The following is a 23,438-nucleotide window of genomic DNA, read 5'->3' as shown; positions in this document are numbered from 1 at the left end:
TGTATCAGAGATGGTGCGATTGGCACAGGACAGAGCAGAGTTTAAGGCTGTTGTGCATAGGGTCGCTATGAGTCGCAAGCGACTCGACAGCACATAACAACAACAACAACAATCTCTTTTTTATTTCAATTTATAATCCAGCAACTATTGACACAATGAAAAATAAGACAATCCTACATGTATTAAAAAGAGAAAAACATCTTTAAATCTTTATAGATGAGTATATGGATTGAAGCTCAACATCAAAAAAACAAAAATTCTCACCACTGGACTTCTATCTATTATGAAAGATGTGAAGAGATTGAGATAGTTAACAGCTTCGTTTTGCTTGGCTTCATGGTCAACATTCTTGGTACCAGCGGCCAAGAAATAAAAAATACAGATTATATTGGGAAAGTCAGCTGTCAGGGATCTCTCCAGAGAAAAGAAGAGGAATAATGTCAATCTTGAGACTAAGGTGCTCCTGACCCAGGCCATGGTCTTCACAATTACTTGCTATGCATCAGAAAACTGGACGATGACTAGGGATGATGGAGAATTGATGTTTTTGAGCTGTAGTGCTGGAGAGGAATATTAAATATACCCTGGACTGCTAGGAGAATAAATAGGTTCATCCTGGGAAGGGTGAAACCAAGCTGCTCCTGGAAGTCAAGGATTCTGAAGCTCCATCTGACATACTTTGGACATGTTACAAGGAGGGACCAAACCTCATGTTTGGGAGGGTGGAGAGACAGCACAAGAGTGGAAGATCTTGCATGAGATGGATTGACTCAGTGACTGGTGTAAAGGGCGTAGGTCTGTCAGAGACAATATGGTTGGCACAGAAGGTTCAGAGCTGTTGTACCCAGGATCGCTATGTGTTGCAAGCGACTTGACAGCACAGAACAACAACAACTAGGGGGAACCCTATATATTCTTAAGAAAGCCAGAGAAAAGTGTCTAGTGGCACCGATTACAGCATTGTAATCTTCAGTGGAACGATATTTTCTAGTGTACAAATGAAATGTCTTCGAATTTCAGTACATCAGATTAGGAACTTTTCAAATGCTTTTAATTGTTGTTTTAATCTGTAATTCAAAGGAAATCAGAGATAACATCTTGGTCAACTTCAACATTGCTGTGTGTCAACCTGCTCATTAAAAGTTTTCTATTCAAAGGCCTCATGCTAACTCTGCTAATTTAATGTTTTTCCTTTCATTAAGTCATCAGGGACACACTGCTTTTTTTTTTTCTTTTCTCAGGCTCTGCTTTGCCTCGTCTTTATTATTTTCAAAAGTGTCAAGTAGCTTACTTTCTAGATCTTCAAAGTCAAGGAAATATAAAGTGTTCTACGAACAAAATTTAAAAAAAAAATCGCAAACAAAAGAGAAGGATATGTGTACAAACCAAACAAGTGGTAGGTCTCCTCAGATTTTTGTCGCCACAAAGCAAAACTTCAGCCCTGGCAGCCACGGAACAAAAAAGACACATCAACTGTGGTCAAATTGCTTCCAACTCTGCGTGACTGTACAGATTAGAACTGCCCTGTAAGGAGCACCGGCGGCTGGACGGTGCCTAGTTGTGGTGCCAATCCAAAGGGAGGGGTTTTGAATTTACCACTGCTCTTCGGAAGAAATATGAGCAATCTTATCCCGTGTGGCTTACAACTTTGGGAAACTCACTGGAGGGTCATCTGTGAGTGGGTTTTGACTTGACTGCACCTCATAACAATAAGAACACAGCACAATAACATAACAATAGTAACAACAATAATAACAACTTAACAATTATAACAACATAACAATTACGTAGGCTATCATCTTTATGGAAGCACACTTGACATATTTCTCCAACTGAGAGGTTGGTGGGTTCAAACCACGAGGCTTTCTGTCAGCAGCCAATTCTCAGCTACTGCCACTATGGCTCTTTCAAAAGATATACAAAAATAAAACAAAATAAAGAGACACTGTCAGTACCGCGGAGTCCATGCCATCTCATAGCAGCCCTTCACCGGGGTTCCGAGGCTGGAAGTCTTCGCAGGGGGAGACTCTCCGTCTTCTTCCGAAGGAGGAGCCACGGGGTTTGGCCTGTGACCTTTCGTTCAACAGTGTGACATGCTGGACACTTGACCTCTAGAGCTCATTTTGCATGAGATGCTCGCTTTTTTATTATTTTTACATCAGTATGAATGTCATTTATATGTGCGCCTGTATATCTATACAGAATTGAGTATATTCAATATGGACTAAAACTCAACATCAAGACAAAGATTCTCACCTCTGGGTCAATTGGCAGCACCATGATAGATGAAGAAGAGACTGAGATTGTTAACAATTTCAGCTTGCTCAGGTCCACAATCAACAATCTTGGCCCCTCAGACAGGAAATCAAACGACAAACTACAGTGGAACATCTGCAGTGAGGGGCCTCTCCAGAGTGCTAAAGAGCAATGATGTTAGTCTAAGAGACTAAGGTGCACTGTTTTAGGCCATAACTTTACAATAATTTCCTACGTACTAGAGAACTGGACGATGAGTAAAAATAGCAGAAGACGACACACTGCCTTTGAGTTGTGGTGCTGGAGAAGAGCACTGAACCTTCTGTGCATTGCCAAGAGAACAAATAGGTCTGTCCTGGAGAGGGTGAAATGAAGTTCCTCCTTAGAGGGAGGCAAGGAATTTGAAACTCCATCTCACATACTCTGGGCATGTTACCAGGAGGGACCAGTCCTTGGAGAAGCACATCATGCTTGGAAGGGTGGAGAGACAGCGCAGGACAGGAAGACCATGCATGAGATGGATTGACACAGTAAGTAGCGTAAGGCGAGTAGGTGTGTCAGACACAATGAGATTGGTTCAGGATAGAGCAGGGATCAGAGCTACTGTGCTTAGGGCTGCAGTGAGTGATGGCCCATAACAAAAACAATAAATGGCACTACCAACCCAAAGTGAACCAGTTCGAATCCAACAGCTTCCCCACAGGACAAATCTATGCAGTCTTCTCCTGTGTCATTTAAAGCTGCTGAAAACCCGCTGGAAGGTCAGATATGAGTTGGTTCTGACTTGCTCCTTAACAAAAATATGTATACATGTGTGTACTTAAATATATGTACTCTATATGGAAAAATGAGCATATTTTTATGACACTTTATGGCTTTTAGGAATCTATTTGTTTGCTTTGCTTTACACAATAAGACCAAAGTTGGTGCAATTTTGTTTATACGATGTGTCAGAGGATCCCCAGTAGGGGTGGTAGTGGTGCATGAACATAATGACAAAAAGACCAGTGGTGTGACCCCACCAACCCCTCCACAGAGGTTGGCCTGGACTTTTTACTATTGAGTTTGGTCTTGATTATCAGATATCAAGGTTTCCTATACAGTATAAACAAGCTATCACACACCTGACTCCCTAATAAAGGTTAGTAGAGGCACAGTGCACTAGGGCCTGCACTGCTAAACCCACAGGTCACACACCTCGCTAGTGGTTCAAACACACCAGCGGGTCCTCCAGAGAAGGAGGCGCAATCTCTTTCCATGCAATTTTCAGCCTCAGAAATGAAATCAAGGCTCAGTTCTTAGTCAGTTGCAATTAGACAACAACGGGAAAGAAAAAGAAAAAGAACTTCCTAGAAGGGCAGACTTTAAGAATTCAAGATCATTTCCTTTACAACTCTACAGAGAGAGAAGCTCTGTTGTGAATATGAGGCCTCCAGGCATTGAAATGAACCCAACATAACATGAATAATTACGTATCAGATATGAGATGTAAGCGTATCTGTATTGCTGTCTTACAGATATAGACCATTCTAACATAAGTATTTGCTTGGTTCCTCTTCTCTTAGAAAACTGAAGACTCTCGCAATCTTTACTAGGTAGTAGCAACCTTATCAACTCCTCCACAAGACACTGTTTATCATTTCCACTAGAAATGGACACTACATTCTTTAACCTCTCATGTACTCAATTGCAGCTTTCTTCTTGTTTTTATCTAGGATTACTGGGGTTTTTCTTCTGTCAAACTAGTTTTAAAAAAAAACGAAAAAAAAATTAAAAAAAAAAGAAAAACCTAGCTTAAAATATTAAAGTATTGACACATTGAAACCTATTTAGATAATTGCTTTTATCTGAAATCTTTATGGAGACATTTAAAAATGTATACACTTACATATTTATTATTAAATTAATAAAATAAAACCTCCTACTGTAATGCATGAAATTCCAGACTTCATAAAAGCAAATACAGTTGAAAGATGATATGCCCTTAGCGTGAAGAGTTCAGAGAAGACTCTACCAGAGGAAGCTTGTTCAGAACTGAGTTGTGAGGCCAAACAGTCTTTCTTCACGTGACAAATGGTCTGAGTCATTAGAACCAATAGGATTGGCAAGTTCAAATACTAGTAGGTAGGAAACAGCATGGTGTATCTGGGAACTTCGAGTCTTTGTTTATTTTCTCTTCAGTGTGATGAAGAGAAAGAGCAGCTGAAGGTGAGAGCTATGTGGGGTTTTGGTCACCAAGTACCTTTTGGAAATAATAAGAATTTCAAGCAGTGCTTATTCCTATTAGCATATACATATTCTCGCTATCAACACTTCATATTTTGGCTACTGGAATATCCATCAATCTACGTATGCACTGAAAACAGAAATCTGGGGATGATTTGAGATCTCTATCATATTCATGTCTAGACAGTCAGAGGGGTCCGATCTCTGAAGTATTTTCTAATCTATGCTGTGGCTTCTCTCTTAAGTACCTCAAATGCTTTTATTACATAAAGCAGCCCAATAACTATTTGAAAGAAATCAAAGTTCTCATCATCATTTCTCCTTTGATTATTCAAGTAACTCACAGGTCTTACCTGCTTAGAATTCAATTTTCCTTCTATCAAATGTCTAAAACAAAAAAAAAATGTTTTAATAATAACATGGATTTATTGAGTAATATTTATGTGGCATACTTTGTGTTAAATTTTAATGTGACATAAGTTTTGTGATTTGTTTTGGTTTTCTGTTTTTGCTGTGAATTCTTTCCTTTGCTAAGGCATCCTAAGGTCCTTCCTGGCAACAAAACAGAATTACTTCCTTTGTGTCTGGCTCCAGTGTCAATTGTAATGTGATACCGGGTAAGGGTAAGACTCAATATCTGTTGGATGAAGAAATATGTGGATATCCTTGAGTTTTATTAGGGATATATATTTATTAAAAAAGACTGTCTTCAGGCCTCCAAATACTCTCTTTAAAAACAAATTAACAAAAGGCTACACTCAAGTCTTTGTTTTCCTCTTTTTTCTCAAACATATATTCATTTCAATGACTGGGTTTCTATCTTTATCTCTGCCCTCCCTCCCCCGCCATATTTTCTACTGCAAACAAAGGGGGAAAAAATAAAAATTAATTAAATCCCATGTTCCTTGTTAGTCTAATACTAAGTCTGCGTAACGATCAGCTTTCTGAATAATTAAATACACTCTTTGGAGTTGACTGTGAAAACCTAAGAGTTTGAACATACTATCCATTAAGTGTGTGGAATACAGTTGTCTCCCCACAAAAAAGGACAGATTATTAATCATCGAGTCACAAGGAGTAGAAATACGTAGCTTACACATTAGAAAAATTTTTCTCATGTGTTCTCTTCTCATAATATACCAAAGCCTACATCCACTGCCATCAAGTCAATTCTGACATATCATCTTTTAAAGTTCATCAAAATTACAGAGAATAATTCATTTAATACTGATAAACTCTTGCATGCTACTTTGCAAAATACTGAGCATGGAAACACTTACTTTTTAGGCTAACATTATTCAAGAGCTTAAACTCATTCAGGAGGAGAAAATATTACAAAACCCAAAGCAAAGATTGTAGGTATACATTACCACACAGAGTGCATGTGACTACTAAAAACCAGCATAAAAAATTTGATGAGCTTGCAATGAAGGTACTCGGAGAACGAGTATATCTGTCATGGTAGCCAAATAAACGACATATTTTGTATTTTAAGGGAGGAAAAAGACTCAAAATTCCCATCACTATTTAAAAGTCTAATATAAACAAAAAAGATCTTGAAGATATATAGATACATACACACACACACACACACGCACACACTGGTGAAACTTTCATACTTTTACTATGTAAAACTTTTTGTACATGTGTGTTTTTCATACACTCTCAGAAGAAATGTTAATACCAATGGGAAAATTTGGGCTGTAAAAGGGATGAAGGACAGAGATGAATGGTTGAGTAAATACAATAACAATACAGCCAGGGACCCTCATTTTGGAATATAAAATCATGAAATCTTGTAAATCTGGTTTGAAGAACATGACTAAGCAGAAACAAAGGAAAATGCTAGGTGCATCGATGCCTCTGTATCGTTCAACTGACAGAATCAACAGCATTAAACAAGGGAAAATAAAAAGGTCTCCACGGCTACCAGTGAAGGCTGAATTTTACATAGATAGTTCAACTTTCTTTTTGCCTTAAGAGTTTCTAATACAAACTGGGTACATCTGTGGTGGGCACAATGTTATTTTATAAGTTCTAATTTCATATCTCTCTTTCCAGAGCTCATGAAAAGTATACTTCCCATATCTTTGGTTCTGAGGATGGCCTTGTAAATGTTAAGTGCTGCTGAGTTGAGTATGACTCAATAGTGATCTTATGAACAAAAGATCTGAACCCTGTTCTATCTTGTGCCATCCTCACACTTTCTGCCACACAAAAGCCCATCGCGGGAGTCACCATGTCAATCTACCTTGTTGAGGGTCTTTCTCTCCTTCACAGACCCTCCACCCTTTCCAGCATCATGTCCTTCTCCAAAGAATAGCCCCTCCTAGCAACATGCCCAAAGTATGTGAGGTGAAGCCTCCTCATTCTTGCCTCCAAAGAGCACTCTGGCTGCACCCTCTCCAAGACATACCTGTTCGTTTTCTTGACTGTCCATGGGATGTTCAGTGCTCTTCTCCAAAACCACAGCTCAGAGGCGTCAATTCTTCTTCTGTTAGGAAAAAAAAACAACAAAACACAAAACCCAACTTGAATAAAAAGGGTCACTTCTAAGACTGTACCCAATTCTTCTTTCTCTCTGTATTTAAGCAACTAAATTAGCCTTATATTCAGATCATCAAAACTCGGAGACTGGACTTTAAGTTGTAACAACAGTGTAGTTGGCACAAGTGGAGGGGGGATGGTCAATCTTCCACTAACTTCACAAATGAGAAGAGTCCAAACCCACAACATTGGTTCTATGCAAATGACACAACTTCGCTTGTTGAATTTTGAGAAGGACTTGAAATGGTCACTGCAGAAGAGGAAGTCCCTCAACCTTCAATATAGATTATATCTCAGCATCACAGAAAAAAAAAAAAAAGGTCTTCCTCACTGGGCCTATAGGCAACATAATGATAGCTGGAGAAGGGATTGAGATTGTCAGTGATTTCATCTTGTGTGGATCTACAGTCAATGACCTTGGTACCAGCAGTCAGGAGATAAGGAGATGTACTGCACTGGGAACGTCTGCCCTCAGGAACTCTCCAACATACAGAAGAGTAATGTTTGCCAGTGTGAAGACCACTGTGTATCTGATTCAGACCACAGTCGTTTCAATCACTTGTTACACATTTGAGCACCAGACAATGAATAAGGATGACAGAGGAGGAATTGATGCCTTTGAGTTGCGGAGCTGGAGTACTGAATACCCGTCCCACTGACTGCCACAAGAACAAATATATTTTTTGGAAAAAGTGCAACCACACTGCTCCTTGGATACAAATATGGTGAAGCTTCACCTCTCATACTTTTGAGCATATGGATAGGGGATGCAATTCCTTGGAGAGGAACTTCGTTCTTGGAAAGGTAGAAGGTCAGTCAAAGAGAGGAAGACCTCCAATGAGATGGATTAAAACAGTGACTGTGGCAAGGAGCTCAAGTGTTACAGAGATGATGAGGATAGCACAGCGGAGGGCAGGATTCAGGCCACTATAAGCTGTACTCAATTTGATGGAATCTAACGCCAAGAACGGGACCTGAGTAAGGAGTTGTTCTGCCCACCCAAAGGCTGAGATGGTTTAAATACACAGCTGTAAGTAGACACACTAGCAGTCCTTACATGTAGATGACACCACTTGCTTGTGGAAACAAAGAAGTACTTATTGGGAAAGCTCAGATTACAACTTTCATTCTAGGCTATACCTGAACATAAAGTGAAAAACAAAAAATTCTAACTGGAGCAATAAACAACCTCATGGCAAATGGAGAAAATGTTGAAGTTGTCAAGGATTTGTTTTACTTGGACCCACAATCAACACCTCTGGAAATAGCAATCAAGAAATCAAATGACAGATTATATTGAGATATCAGCTGCAAAGAACTCAAAGAGGTGAAGGACAATGATGCCAGTGTGAGAACTTAATTGTACCTGACTCTAAACATGTTATTATTTTCAAGTTGGACAATCAATAAGGAAGACTGAAGGAGACTTGCTCTTCGAATTGTGGCATTAGAGGAGAATACGGAATATACTTGTGGCCAAAAGAATCAACAAAGCTGTCTTGAAAGAAATAGAGTAAGATTTGATGGAAACAGAATGAGACTTAGTCTCATACATTTTGTGCATAATACCAGAAGGAGTGAGTCCATGGAAAAAAAAACATCATCATTGGTGAAGCAGAGTGTCAGGGGATAAAAATGAACGTCCAACAAAATGGCAATTTAAAACAATTACATCCTAAGAGGCACTAGTACAACAAATTCCTGTTTCTCTCACTAGCTCAAAGTCCAGGTTTGAAGGGCAGACAGTGTGCATCACGCAAGGTCATCACTGGTGTGTCTGCTGCTAAAGAGATTTCAGGAAAGACTCTACATTAAGATAAACCTGGAAGCAGGAGCGACATCCACTTCCGAAATGGCTTGCCTCCGGACACTCTAAGTAGGAACAGTGCTCAGGCTGTTCGTTCATAGGGTCGCTATGAGTTGTCTACAACTCTGCTGCATCAAAAACAAAAACAACAGGCCAGTCCTCAGAGAAGGACATCATGTCAGAAAGGCAGAAGGTCAGTGACGCAGGAGAGGAAGCTCCTCAGTAAGACAGATTGACATGGTGTCGTTAACAATGCGCTCAAGGAGATTGGAGATGAGAAGGGCACGAGACAGGGTAAGGTTTAGATCTGTTCTTCATAGGGTTGTTATGAGTCACAGTTGACTCAACAATACGTAACAACAGCAAGACCAGGAAGAATGATTGATTGATATACTCAGAAAGTCAGCCAGTGAAAACCTCAGGGATCACAAAGGTCCAGTTTACACAGGGTCACTAAGAGGAGTGGTCTAAGTACATGGCAGCAAACAACAAACACAATTTTATATCCTAGAGTGAGAACGAGGAAAAAAATAGAGTTTGCATAAGGTTGTTCTTCATATGCAGAATGAAGGAATTGATTTTTTTTGGGGGGGGGGAAGTTTTCTTGTTCTTGTTGTGGTGGTTGTTAGGTGATGCTGAGTTGAGCATGACTCATAGTGACCCTGTGAACAAAAGATCTGAACCCTGTCCTATCCTGCGCCATCCTCACACTTCCTGACACACAAGAGCCCACTGCAGCAGTCACCATGGTCAATCCACCTGGTTGAGGGTCTTCCTCTCCTTCACTGACCCTCCACCCTTCCCAGCATCAAGTTTTCTTAGGAACAACAAGAGGAACTTTAGTGACTGGTTAGAGTTTTTCTTTGGTTTTGCTATAGTCTTGAAGTAAGGGGATGGTGGGGGGGGGAGAATACTTGAAAGAATAAAGAGGAGAAACAAACAGAACATACCAACATGGATTGTAAAACTTCTATTTATGTGGCTAATATACTCTCTACTGTATGCTTAGCTGACTGTGTTTGTATTTCATTAAAGGCTAAAGTTCTACATGTGAAAATTTCTCTTTCTCTCCTAGTTAAGTCATCTCATTGTTTTTTTTTAAAACATAAAACGTTTCCATTACAGAAAATGTAATATTAAGATGTAGAAAAGCATAAACAAAAAGAAAAACATATGACATCACTCCAACTTCACCTAATGTATTAACTTTGAGAGAATCTTATTCTCGACACATTTCTCTTTATCTCTCCCTCCTTACCAACATACCTACCTACCCTACCTTGGATGGATAGATAGGTATCTATTTACTTCAAGAAATATAATGAAACATGGAAGTTGTTTGAGGAAAACTGCAGCATCACAAACGTGTTAGTTTTCAGGAAACTAAATTTCAACAGAATGAATAAAACTTAAACGGAGCGACTAAACTTTCGTATCTAACTCTCCACTGTGTTTCTGAGGCTGTAAACCATGGAGGACGAGATTCCCTACCCTTATCACATGGAATCAAATCACCAGAGGGGCCAAGTCTTTGTGTGTAGCAGTACAAACTCCCTATTTATTTTTTGGAGCCCCAGGGGAAAAAAAAATAAGTAAGAGTAAAAAACCAAACCAAACCACCGCTATAGAAAGAATCCTACCTCTGGAGATATCGCCTCCAATTTCGTAGGCTGTGAATATTTAATGAGGAGACTGTCCATCTTTCTCCTGTGCACCAACTGGTAGATTCAAACTGTAGAGTTTTCATTTAGCAATCTAACACTTCTGCCCTATCTTTTTTTTTTCTTTATTATTATTTTGTGTGCATGTACAGTCAAATCAGATCTGACTGGTACAGGAGGATATTGCGCCTCCTTCTCCGGCAGAGCGTCTGGTGGATTCGAACCGTGTTCCTCTGGGATTGCAGTGCAGCTTCTTGCCACTAGGCCACCAGAGCTCCCAGCAATCTAACACTTCTTTGTTTATTTATTTGTTTTGTACAAATGACTTTAAAATGCAGTACAGGGTTTTCTCTTATACAGTAATCTAGTAGGTGGACTTTATTAACTTTTTTAATTTATAAATTAATTAGGTGATCAATTCTGCATTACATTTAACATATTTTAATGTGATGTTGAATTGCTAAATCATCAGTTTGAAAGGGAATCAACCAATCTGTGTTTCCCTCTCACTTCACTCCTACTCCATTGCTCAAATATGTCAAATATGGAGACATTAAACTCATCGTCTTCCCTTTGTTCTGACTTAGGATATAATCTCACGGGAGGAGACTGCTCATCATTTTTCCCTATGGAGCAGCTGGCTTTTCAGTTAGGCACCCAGTAGGACAGCAGTTCACCGTGCCACCAAAGCTTCTTAAACAAGCTCTGCCCTTCCACTCCCAGCCAGTCCATTCCATCTCACAGAGACCTTAGATGGGTTTCCAAGGACGACAATCTTTATGAAAGGAGGTTGCCCATCTTTCTCCATGGAGTGGCTGGTTGATTCAAACCACCAAGTCTTTCTTTTCTCTTCCACTAGCAGTACAACACTTAACGTATTAACCCCCAGAGCTCCTTAAGTAAGCTTTCTTATTGCCAAGGAGTCAGGACCATCTCCTAGGTGACCCTCCAGGGTGTTGCCAAGGCTGGGAATGGCACCGGAAGATTTGTTCCTCTTTCTCAGGTGGAGTTAGTAGTTGGTGGATTAAAACTCCCAGCGAGGCGTGACCTCTCGGTTAGCAATGCAGCTCTCCTGGACGAGGTTGTTGTCACCTAGAACTACCAGACTAAAAAGACTTGGAATCATTTAAATCCTTACGAGATGAAAGTAATTTTTTTTTTCAACTGCACGTTTCCATTTTAGAGAAGAGTGTTTGAGTTCCTGCACAAAATGATTAGATACATTTTCCTCTCCTGCTTGCCTCTGTCATCCCCCATCTGTCAACTTTTGCAAGTAACATTATTATTTATAAGTTGTCAATGTTTATAAAATTCCTATTGTTATACAACCTGTATTTCCAGAGATGCAGGATATTCATTCCATTTTTCAATGGGTTCCGTGTTCTCAGCCAGCCTTTTTATGACAGGTTTCCTATTTCAGATTTTGTTTTGTTTCATCACTTAGATGACTGAAGTTATCTGTAATTTTTTTTTTCAAAGAGGGCCCATAAATGCTATAGTCTCTGAATTTCTGCATGTCTGAAAATATCTGTCATTTTGTATTGTTTTGTCCTGCTTTATTGTAATTTAAGGACTCTTTGGTATGTGCAAAATCTTGGGTTGGGTTTTTCTTTTTCCTCGAACTTTGTAGCTATTTCTCACCTATCTTTTGGCATTTAGTGGTACTCTGGGAAAATCTAAACCCAGACTGAAAAATTTATTGTTTCCTTCTAGTTGACTTACTTTCTTCCTTGAATTTCCAAAAAAATACACTTAATTATTACTTATTTGTTGATATGCACAAATACTTTGCTTTTACTTATTTGATATTTTAAATATGCACAATTACCAATTGTCCCATACCCCTTTTTAAAAAGAAAATAATTGCTATTGTATTTTTAATTTTGTCTTTACTCATTCCAATCATATCTTGAATTCTTTATTCAGTTCCCCTTTTGAGACATTCTAATTCAAGGGACAAATTAGAGCATCTGATCACTGTGTGATGACTAAAGATATTACCATAATTTTCACTGCTTTGAACTTATTTTCCTGATTTCTGTATCAAGTATTTTTGTAACCTTTCTTTACATGTATAAATTCATTTCAATCCCTATTTTTGTCATTTCTTGATGCTTCTATATTATTTGTTGGCTCTGAAATGGGTCTTATATTTCTAACTATACAATATCCTTTTCCAAACCATTTTCTTTTACTATTTTCTCTTCTTTGAGTTCTGGCTTTTAATTATTATTACATATACAAAGCTTTGTAGAGGGGAGAGTTTTTTATGTTTCCAGAGATTTATTTTCATCTCATCGATGTTCAAGGCCTTTCTTTATAAATATAGATTTCTATTTTTCCATTCTAATATAAGTGCTGATCTGTCTTAACCTTTTCTTTTCTCTTGACAATGCTTAATGCTGACAAATCTGTTTAAATTGCCTCATTATACAAGTAAATTATGTGTCTTTTATTTGAATCCTATCTTCTCTCCTATATTTATTTTTGTCCTATACTATGGCTTGAGAATTTAGATTTTTCCTGCTTTGTTTTTCGTCACAGGCTCACTTCTATGGACTGATGACAAGTTGGCAATTTTTTATTTTAATTTATTTTTTTAAAGAGATGATCATTCTCTTTGTAGCATGCACAGCCTTCATTAGAACTATGATTCTTGGCAGTTCCGGTGAAGGATTTCTAGAGGGACATAACTTCTCTAAGGAAGTCATATTAAAAGGTAGACACTCAGAGATCACAATGATAACTATGTATGAAATACAAATAGAATTATTCCATGTACTCCGAGGAGTGTGAGATTTCATGTCTAATAATAGACGTGGAAGAGGTTACAGCTCCTTTAGAACCCTATCTGCACTTTCTTCCCCTACTTGTTTCTATCTTGAGTCTGTCACCACCTGCTTATACCACATTATCTGCTTATTCTGTGACTGTTGTCTTTATCATTTTTTTACCTATTTTACTCTCTTGACCTTGCTAAGAAATGCCCTTTTATTTCTTTGTTCTTCTCCTTGATGTTTATGTGTCTACCTAGTATCAAAAACCAAGCCCACTATGAACCATCAAGTAGATTTGATGACCCATTGAGTGTCAGAGTAGTCCTGTGTTCTGTACCATTTCCAATGCCTGGAACATTTTGGAAGTAGGCTATCTAGGTTATTCTTTTGGGGTAACTCTGTATAGATTAATCCTAAATCTTGAGGTTAGTAGTTGAGTTACTGATAATATGTTTATCATCAGTTGAGGAAAAAGAAAGATAAAAACATAGTCCTATTTTATAACACACAGTGTATGGGAATGATGGTATGTAATACAACGTGAATGAAGGCCTCCGTGAAACACAAGCTATGTGAATGAAACACAATATACATGAATTTTGTGTGCAAGTCAATATAAAAGAAAACCCAACAAATCCCATAGTCCTAAATCTTAGACTTCCATCTCAGTATGTTCCTTTCCTAAGGCAGATGATTATATTTAGATACTTTTGAGTTGACTACAACTCATGGTGACCATATAATCAACATATATAAACCCTGTCCTATCGTGCGCCACTCGTATCAACCCCAGTTGACTTGACTCCATTGTTGCATTGATGTTTTGTCTTTCAGTGGTCCTTCACTTTTCTGAGCATGATGTCCCTTTCCAAGGAATAGCTTCTCCTAACAACATGTCCAACATATGTGAGATAGAGCTTTCACCATTCTTGCCTCTAGGGAGCACTTTGGTTGACCTCTAAGACTCCAACACTACAACTCAAAGGCACCAATTCTTCTTCCGCCATCCTTATTCACTGTCCAGCTCACAGATGAATAGCAGGTGATTCGAAAGAGGATGGCTAGAATCAGGTACACGTTAGTCTTCAACCTGACAGGAATTTGGAGAGGTCCTCAACAGCAGACTTTCCCAATGCAGTATGTCTCCTGAGCTTTGGACTCTGAGTGCCAAGGGTGTTGGCTGTGGATCTAAGTAAGATGGAATCATTGACCACCTCAGTCTTTTCTCTTTCTATCATGATGTTACATATTGGCCCACTTGTGACGATTTTTGTTTTCTTGATGTTGCGATGAAATAGGTCAGATGATAGGAAGTAGGGGGAAATGCATAAGAAAGGGAAGAATTCTGGTAGTTACAGTGGAACTTTTGGTACTCTTTGAAATAAGATAGTATTTGTTTAGTCATATGGATTAACAGTAACAAACTAGTATCAAGAAAGGATAAAAAAAGGAAAAAATCAAATTAACATTATATTCTCAAGTGAGAACTTGAGATACAGAAACTGTTGTAAAGGGGAAAAGTCAATAACCACTGCCATTGAAAAAGACCAAGAAAAACCATTTATTCGACAAACTGTATAAACGAAAAATGACAGACAGGCAAAGAAACAGAAATCTGGACTGTGAGAAGAATTATTCCTCTCAAGGCTCAAAATGGCCACATCCTTTTGGAAATTTGCACAATTTTCACTAATCAAGTTTATTTCCCATCAATATGCTAAAAGCAAAAAACTGATACATTTTGCTTGCAAGTTTTCTCTGATATTAGGAAACCTTTTAGATGGCTAATGAAATTAGTCTTTTTAAATATTTTTTTATCCATTTGCACATAAGTTTAGAGACACAGGATATTTACAGATACAAGGAGGAGGAATAACAAAAGATGTCACTTCAGTGGAGTATTGTTAGTTACTGAGTGAGGCACAGAAGGGTTTTCTTCCGTCCAGGTTGGTGAGGATTGTGATGTAAATGAAGTAGGCCTTAGGGGGTGCTGTTTGTTCTACACTGACACTCATTTTCATTAAGATGCTAATAGTAACTGAGCATCACAAAGGCATCTTTTAGGGTGATGGGTGACACTTAGAGGCACTTTGAGAGTTTTTCCAAAATCTGCAAATTGACTTTTTAAACTGTTATTGTTGTTAGGTACATCAAGTGGGACCTGAACCACAGCAGAGCCCCTAGGGGGTTTTTGGAAGCCAAATTAATTGCACAATAGACAAATGCTCATCTTTCTCCTTCATAGCAGCTGGTCGATCTTGACTGCGTGCCTTTGGGATTGCAACACAGCTCCTTACAACTAGGCCACCAGGTTTTCCAAAATCTACAAATTCACTTTTAAAATTAGGGACTGGATTTTTACTAGTCTGCTATGAAAGGCAACCAGCTCTACTGTTACTGGGATCAGGAGGCTATGCTTTTACTAGAAAGCAAAATTCAACTCATATGTTTGTTGCTGCTGTTAGGGGCCCTCAAGTCAACTAGGATTCATATCAACCATAGGAACAACGGATCCATCCTCATGATGTCTACCACACTCAAGCCCACAGTTACACTCACTGCATCAGTCCACCTCATCGACAGTCTTACTCTCCCTCACTGCCTTGCCATCATTTTAAGAATGATGTCCTTTTTCAAGGACAGTGCCTTCCTAAACACAAGTCCAAAGTATGTGACATGAACTTCCACCATCCTTGCCTCTAAGGAGAACCCTAACAGTGCCATCTCTAAAACATTTCCTTTGTTCTCTTATCAGTCAGGGGCATATTTACTACTCTTCTCCAGTATCATTACCTAAAGGCAATGGTTTTTTTATTCTGTCACCTTTACTCACTGTTCAACTCTTAGATGTATAGGAAGTGACTGAAAAGACAATGGCTTGGATCAGGCACACCACAGTCTTTCAACTGTTATCCTTCCTCTGCCACACTTTGAGGAAGTACTTGAGTGCAGATATTCTGAATGCAACACGTATTTCGATTTCCTGAAGGTTTGTACCAGTGCTGTTGATTGTAGATACAAGAAAGATGAAATCACTGATAATTTCTATCTTTCCCCCATCTATCATGATATTGCCTACTGGCCCAATAGTAAAGGTTTTTATTTTCTTGTTGTTGATACATAGTAACAATGGCTATATATTCTAAAACAAGTACTTCAGATCCTCCTTGCTTTCAGCAGACAATGTTGTGCCATCTGCACAGAGCAGGTTGTTGAGGAGTCTTCCTCCAATTCAAATGTCATATTTTCCCTCATGAAGTCCAGCTTCTCAAAGGCTGTGCTAATCACAGAGAATGAGGCAGGTATATGCTTGCTTGTTTGTAGTTTGCTCTTACTAGTCTAATACTTGTTTGTCATTTTGCTGCTCAGGATAACTTGTTGGGTGCTGTGATGCTAAAAGCTGTGCCACACGTACTTCAAAACCAGCAGGTCTCCCATGGTGGTCAGATTTCAGCAGATTTTTGAAAACCCAATGAACAACATAGGAACACTGTTAAACACAGTCCTAGAAGTACAACCTTCAGACTGGAAGACAAAAAAAAAAAGAGGAGAAATGGTTGCAAACACCTCCTAATAATGGAACAAGGAATGTACAAAGCATAAATTTAGGAGAATTGGAAGTTGTAAAAAAAAATACAATGGAAGATGTATGGAGGAGCTGTAATTTTGAATTCTTGTGAATGACATAAGTCATACATAAAAGTTTCCCTAAAATTAAAGAATGGAACTGAAAAAGAAAACATCCAATTAAAATATCCAATTATGAAATTGTCTGAATTTTGGGTGTGCATGTATTTCTCGCTCACACTGCATTTAAACATAATTTGTTTAAAATTTGCATCTTTGCTCTTCAGTGTATCTTACAGATTTGTAGCTAATTTTACTTACGAGAGTCTCAATTTTATATTCAAAGGCTAATTTCACTATTAAAAAGTTTGCACGAGTTTAAATTAACACACCAAGCACACATTACGCTCCAAGCTTTTCTTTTTCTCTTAACACAGCAGTGACACACAAGTTTGAGAAGTCAGTAAATACACATTTCTGTCTTTTTCTCATTCTAGCTCCTTTTTATTTTCTTACAATTCTTCGAGGACTTTGGAGAGGGGAAGCATAGTAGGTTTGTGACAACTTTGGCCCTGACAGTGGTAGCCTGACACGTGGTTCAATAAGCAGCATAAAGATAGATGAAGAACACTGAAAGTGTCTATCATCTCATTTGACTTTGATCCTACACCAACAATCAGGGAAGCAACAAATAATCAAAAGCAACTGAATTAGGCAAATCAGCTGTTAGGACTTCTTTAAAATACTAAGAGCAAGTTGATGTATGCCCTGAAGCCAGAAACCAAACATAGCTGACCCTCCAGTGGGTTTTCAGAGCTAGAAAATCACAAGAGGAGGAGATGACCCATCCTTCTCTCCTGTGGAGCAGCTGGTGGATTTGAACCACATGCCTTTGGGTCTGCAGTACGGCTTCTTACCACTAGGCCACCAGAGCACCCATAAGAAAGTATGTCATTGTGAAGACTAAGGTGTTGCATGTAGAATAAGAGCTACCTTGCAAAGAGGACTGAAGGCAGTGGAGGTAATAGTGCAACAAGGAGTGAATATTTTTTTTTAAAGTGAACTGGAGAAGGGGGAAGGGAGGGAGAGGGGTAAAAATGTGCAACAATGAATGAATGAAAACCCAATTTTTTGGTAAACTTTCATTAAAATCACAATTAAAATAAAAAAATTATTAAAAACAAACAAAAGAAGACTAAAGTGTTTCTAGCTCAAGGGACTGCATTTTTAACTGTTTCATGTGCATGTGAAAATGAGACAATTTAAAAAAAGACTAAAGAAAAACTGATGCCTTTGAAATGGAATGTTGGAAAAGAGGACTCAATCAATATACCACGCATTACCAATGGGGGGGGGGAAGTCTTTCTTTGAAGAAGTTCAAAAAGGGTGGTCCTTAGAGCTTATTTTTTTTGCATCTAGCTTATTTTTTGGCATGTTATCAGGAGGGGTAATACTTTTAAAAGGATATCACACTTAGGAAAGTAGAAAATAGTGAAGGAGAGGAAGACCCTCAATGGGAATGACTTGACAGTGGGTTTGAACACAGATCATGAACATGGACTTATGCAGAGTTTTGATCTATTGGACACAGAACACCTAGTCTGAGCAAATTCGATGGCACCTCACCTACTCTTTCTTCTAAGTCTGCATTTCCTGTAGTTACTTTTTGTAGTCTTCTTAATATTGCCCAAACTTTTTTTTTATCTTTTAGTCTTCCTTATTCCTTGTCCAGCTTTCACATTGCATACAAGCAACTGGAAATACCGTAACTTGGGTCAAGTGCACCTTAGTCTTTAAATTGATATTCTTGCTCTTCAGCACATTAAAGAGGTCCATGGTAACAGACATACCTGATAGGACACTTATTTTGGTATCAGTATGAGTGGCTGAGTCAAGTAAATTTAATCACTGACAACTTAAGACTTTTCTCCATCTATTGGAAGGTTGTCTACTTGTCTATGTTAAGATGTAACAGAAATTGAATGCTGTGGTCTTTGATATCCTCTGTAAGTGTTCTTAATTTTCTTCACATTAAATTAAGTCTTCTTAACTTTCTATAAGCAAGGTCATACTATGCAAAATGTAGGTTTTAGATAAGCCCTCCTCAAATTCTGATGTCATACTCTTCTTCACATAGTCTTGTTTCTTCAATTATTTACTCAGCATACACATGGAATGGGCACGGAGAAAGGACACAACCCTGCTTGCTGCTGCCATCCTGATTTTAAACTATGCAGTACCCCCTGTTCTCTTCTAATATCTGCTTCAAAGTATATGTACAGTTTTCACAGGAGCACAATTAAGTGTTCTTGAATTTCCATTCTTACTATGATCCATAATTCAATACAATCCACGACGTTAAATGTCTTTGCATAGTCATTAAAGCACCAGTCAACATATTTCTGGTGTTGTCTACCCTCTGCTAGGATTAATCTGACTTCCGCTATGATATTCCTAATTCCATAGCTTCTCTGGAATTCAGCATGATTAAAAACCCAAAATAAGAGAATCACAATTTTTCTACTTTCAGTATGAGTATTAACTATTATAGTAACATGGGCAGAAACACACATATTTCACAAGTGTCGCTATTAAACAAATTTAAAATAACAAGCTGTTATTTTATCCTTATTCAGGGATATCATTTATGTTTATCATTTGTTGGTCTGATGGTAAGGAGCTGCACTGACAACCCAAAGACACATGGTTCAGTCCACCATCTGCTCAGACACAAAGACGGGCAATCTCCTTTCCTACCATTTACTGTCCCTACAGATCCACTAGGGGGGTCAGCTATGGATTAGTTTTGATTCAGAGGCATCAACAAGAGCAAGATAGCTAGCTATCTAGCTGGCTGGCTGGCTAGGTAGGTAGGTAGGTAGGTAGGTAGATAGATAGATAGATAGATAGGTAGGTAGATAGATAGATAGATAGATAGATAGATGATAGATAAGATAGATGATAAATAGATAGATAGGCAGACAGACAGAATAGGTGGTTGAATTGATAGATACATATTTAGAGGCATAGATATACAAACAGATATACATAGAGAGAGAGATGTGTATATAAATATATAATCACCACTCTTTTCTTCTTTGTAAACTCCCTTTAGCGAACACTTATTAGAGCCTCTGTCCTAGCAATGGTGATTACTGAAGGACTATAGAATTGAACAGTATCTCCATTAAATTCTGTCACAACCTGGTATGATAACCGACGAACGTCAGCACCAACTGAAACACCAATGAAACTGGGAGGATAAAATAACACTTAAACTTCACCACCCCCATGTTTCATCTTTCATGGATCACTACAGGAAGTGTTACAATTGTACAGTTCCCAATCTGGCCAGTGGCTTGCTCGGATGAAACTTTGTATGCATTTTGTATGGCACAAAGTCTATATTGTAATGATGTCCTAGACAAGAAGAAAAACTAACACAATTGTAAATTTTTCTGCTTTAACGTGTATGCATGGTTAGTGATGTTTACATTTTGAAATAAAATTTATGATTCATTTAAAAAAAATAACACTTCAACTTGAAGGGATTTGCTGTATACAAGCTATGAAGCTTTCTGTCTGGACAGTTTGCCACATAATACGGGAACAACAGAAAGCCTGAGGCAAGGTGGTATTTTGGTCACCTTGGCCACTGTAGCTCATGACAGGTTCGTCCATAAGTGAGTATCTACTTGTAGGCTTGGAAGGAGGCTGTATATGCCTTAGTCAAACATCAATGAAAAGCCTGAACAAGTAGTTAGATGGTGGGGTGAAGCTGATCCTAAGCTGAGTGACTGTCACGTTCACAGCAGCCTGTAACAATCCACTTTACAACTACACCAATGCAGAATAGACTGGAATTTGAAGAAAGACCACAAATCACTGCCCCCTTGAAATACATGCTTTAGAAGCTCTGGTGGCTTCGTTGGTAGGGAATTGTACTGCCAATCCAAAGGAGCGCAGTTTGAATCCACCTGGCTGCTTTGTGAGAAAAAGATGGGCAATCTCCTCCTGGGAATTACAGTGCGGGACAATTATTGAGGGGGAATTACTAGGGAGTAGAATTACTGTGGGGAATTTCTCCTGAAAATTACTATGGAAGGAATTACTGAGGAAGATTTACTGTTAGGAGAAATTACAGTGGGGAAATTACGGTGGGGGGGATTACTGAGAAGAAATTAATGCCTCTGAAAACTTGCTGAAGCCTCAGCTAAGGGGCAGTTTTGACTTGACAGTACCTCAACAACAATAAAAAAAAATCTGTTCATTCAACCAAGTCATGATTTTGTACACCATGTAATTTATCTGTCATTTACCTGGTAGATGGGTCCACAATTTAGTTCTAATATTATCTTAAGAGCTATAAAGTCATGGCCCCAAGAACTGATGGCATTCTCATTGATATATTTCAACAAACAGATGCTGCCCTAGATGTGCTCACCAAGTTGTGCCAAGAAATCTGGAGGAGAGCCACCCGGCCAACTGATGGGAAGAAATCTGTATTTGTTTCCATTCCAAAGAAAGGTGATCCGACAGAGTGGAAAATATTGAATAATATCATTAATATCACATGCAAGCAAGATTTTTCTGAAGATTATCCAAAAAATGACTAGAACATCCCATCAACAGAGAACTGTCAGAAATACAGTCTGGGTTTAAAAGGGGTCATGGTACTAGGGATATTGTAGCTAATGTTACATGGATCTTGGCAGAAAGCAGGAGTATCAGAGGAATCTGTGTTTCACTGACTATGCAAAAGTGTTGGACTATATGGACCACACAACTGTGGCTAACTCTGGGGAGAATGAGAATCCCAGAACACTTGATCATGCTTATGAGAAATCTATAGTTGTTTCAAAATCGGGAAGGGTGTATGCCAGAGATGTGTCCTATGTCCCTACATTTTCAATCTATACGCAGAACAGATTATCTGGGAGGCTGAGCTCTATGAGGAGAAACAGGGCATCAGGATTGGAGGAAGACTCATAAAAAATGTGTGCTACACGAAAGGCACAACCCTGCTTGCTGAAACTGAGGAGGACCTGAAGCGCTTGCTGCAGAAGGTCAAGGACTGTGGCCTTCAATATAGATTGAAGCTCAACATTAGGAAAACAAAGATTCTCACCAGTGGGCCAATCGGAAGCATCATGACGGATAGTGAAGAGATTGAAAATTGTTAAATGGCTTTAGTTTGCTTGGCTCCATAATCAACACTCTTGGCACCGGCAGCTAGAAAAATTAAAAGATTAATTGCATTTGGAAAGCCTGCTGTCAGAGACCTCTCCAAAGTAGTGAGGAGCAATGATGTCAATCTAGAGACTAAGGTGCATCTGATACAGGCCATGCATGGTCTTTGCAATCACTTACTATGCATTAGAGAGCTGGACAATGATTAGGGAGGCTAGAAGGAGAATTGATGCCTTTGAGCTGTGGTGCTGGAAAAGAGTACTGAATATACCACAGACTGCTAGGTTCGTCCTGGAGAGAGTGAAACCAGGCTACTTCTTGGAGGCAAGGATTCTGAAGATTTGTCTGACATACTTTGGACACGTTGCAAGGAGGGACCAGTCCTTGGAGAGGGACATCATGCTTGGGAGGGTAGAAGGACAGCCCAGAAGAGTAAGAACCTCAATGAGATGGATTGATTCAGTGACTGAGGTCATGGGGGTAGGTGTGTCAGAGACAATGAGATTTGCAGAGGATTTTTTAGAGCAGGGTTTAGGGCTGTTGTACATAGGCTCGTTTTGTTATTAGTTATAGTTGACTCGATGGCACATAACAACAACACATGTAATATTAACAAGGAAGAATTAGAAGTTCTGTTAATAAGCCAGGATAGAATCTTAGGATTGGGTTATGTCAGTAGGTTTTGAGATACAAAACACTTAAACAAGTAAGTAGGTGTTTGGGCTCAAAGGGAAGCTGCCTGCAGACTTCATCCTTTGAATGTGTGGTCTCTGGTTGAGAATCTCTAAGACCGAGGGGTGACTGATATAAAGGAATCCAAGAACTGTCAGGCTCACAAATACTGAAAAGAGACAAGGACCTTTCCATAGTACTGGAATCCTAAATTACTTTGGGCCTCTTGAAAAAAAATAAACTTCTATTTGTTAAAGCCACCCAATTTTGATATTTCTGTTTTAGCATAAAATCAAGAAAGGAGGGCTAAGGATGTCCCCTTTCTCCATATGTTTTCAATATATACACAGAACAGATCATTTGGGAGGCTGAACTTTCTGAGGAAGAATGTGGCATCAGAAATAGAGAAAAATTCATTCACAATCTGTGTTATGCAGACAATACAACACTGCTTGATGAAACTGAGGAGGACCTGAAGCATTTGCTGCAATCTTCAATGTGGATTAAAGTTAAATGGCAAGAAAAAAAATATTATTTTTTCACCACTGGATTAATTGGCAGCATTATGATAGAAGGAGAAGAGATGGGAACTGTTATGAATTTTATCTGCTCAGATCCACAATCAATACTCTTGGCACTGGTAATCAGGAAATCAAAGATAAGTTGTATTGAGAGAGTCTGTTGGCAAGGACCTCTTGAAAGTGTAAAAGAACAATGATGTCAGTCTAGAGATTA

The sequence above is a fragment of the Elephantulus edwardii genome, unplaced genomic scaffold, assembly GCF_000299155.1.
Source record: "Elephantulus edwardii isolate Elephantulus edwardi_28Jun2011 unplaced genomic scaffold, EleEdw1.0 scaffold00011, whole genome shotgun sequence".
NCBI lineage: Eukaryota > Metazoa > Chordata > Mammalia > Macroscelidea > Macroscelididae > Elephantulus > Elephantulus edwardii.
Note: the sequence above shows the minus strand (reverse complement) of the source record.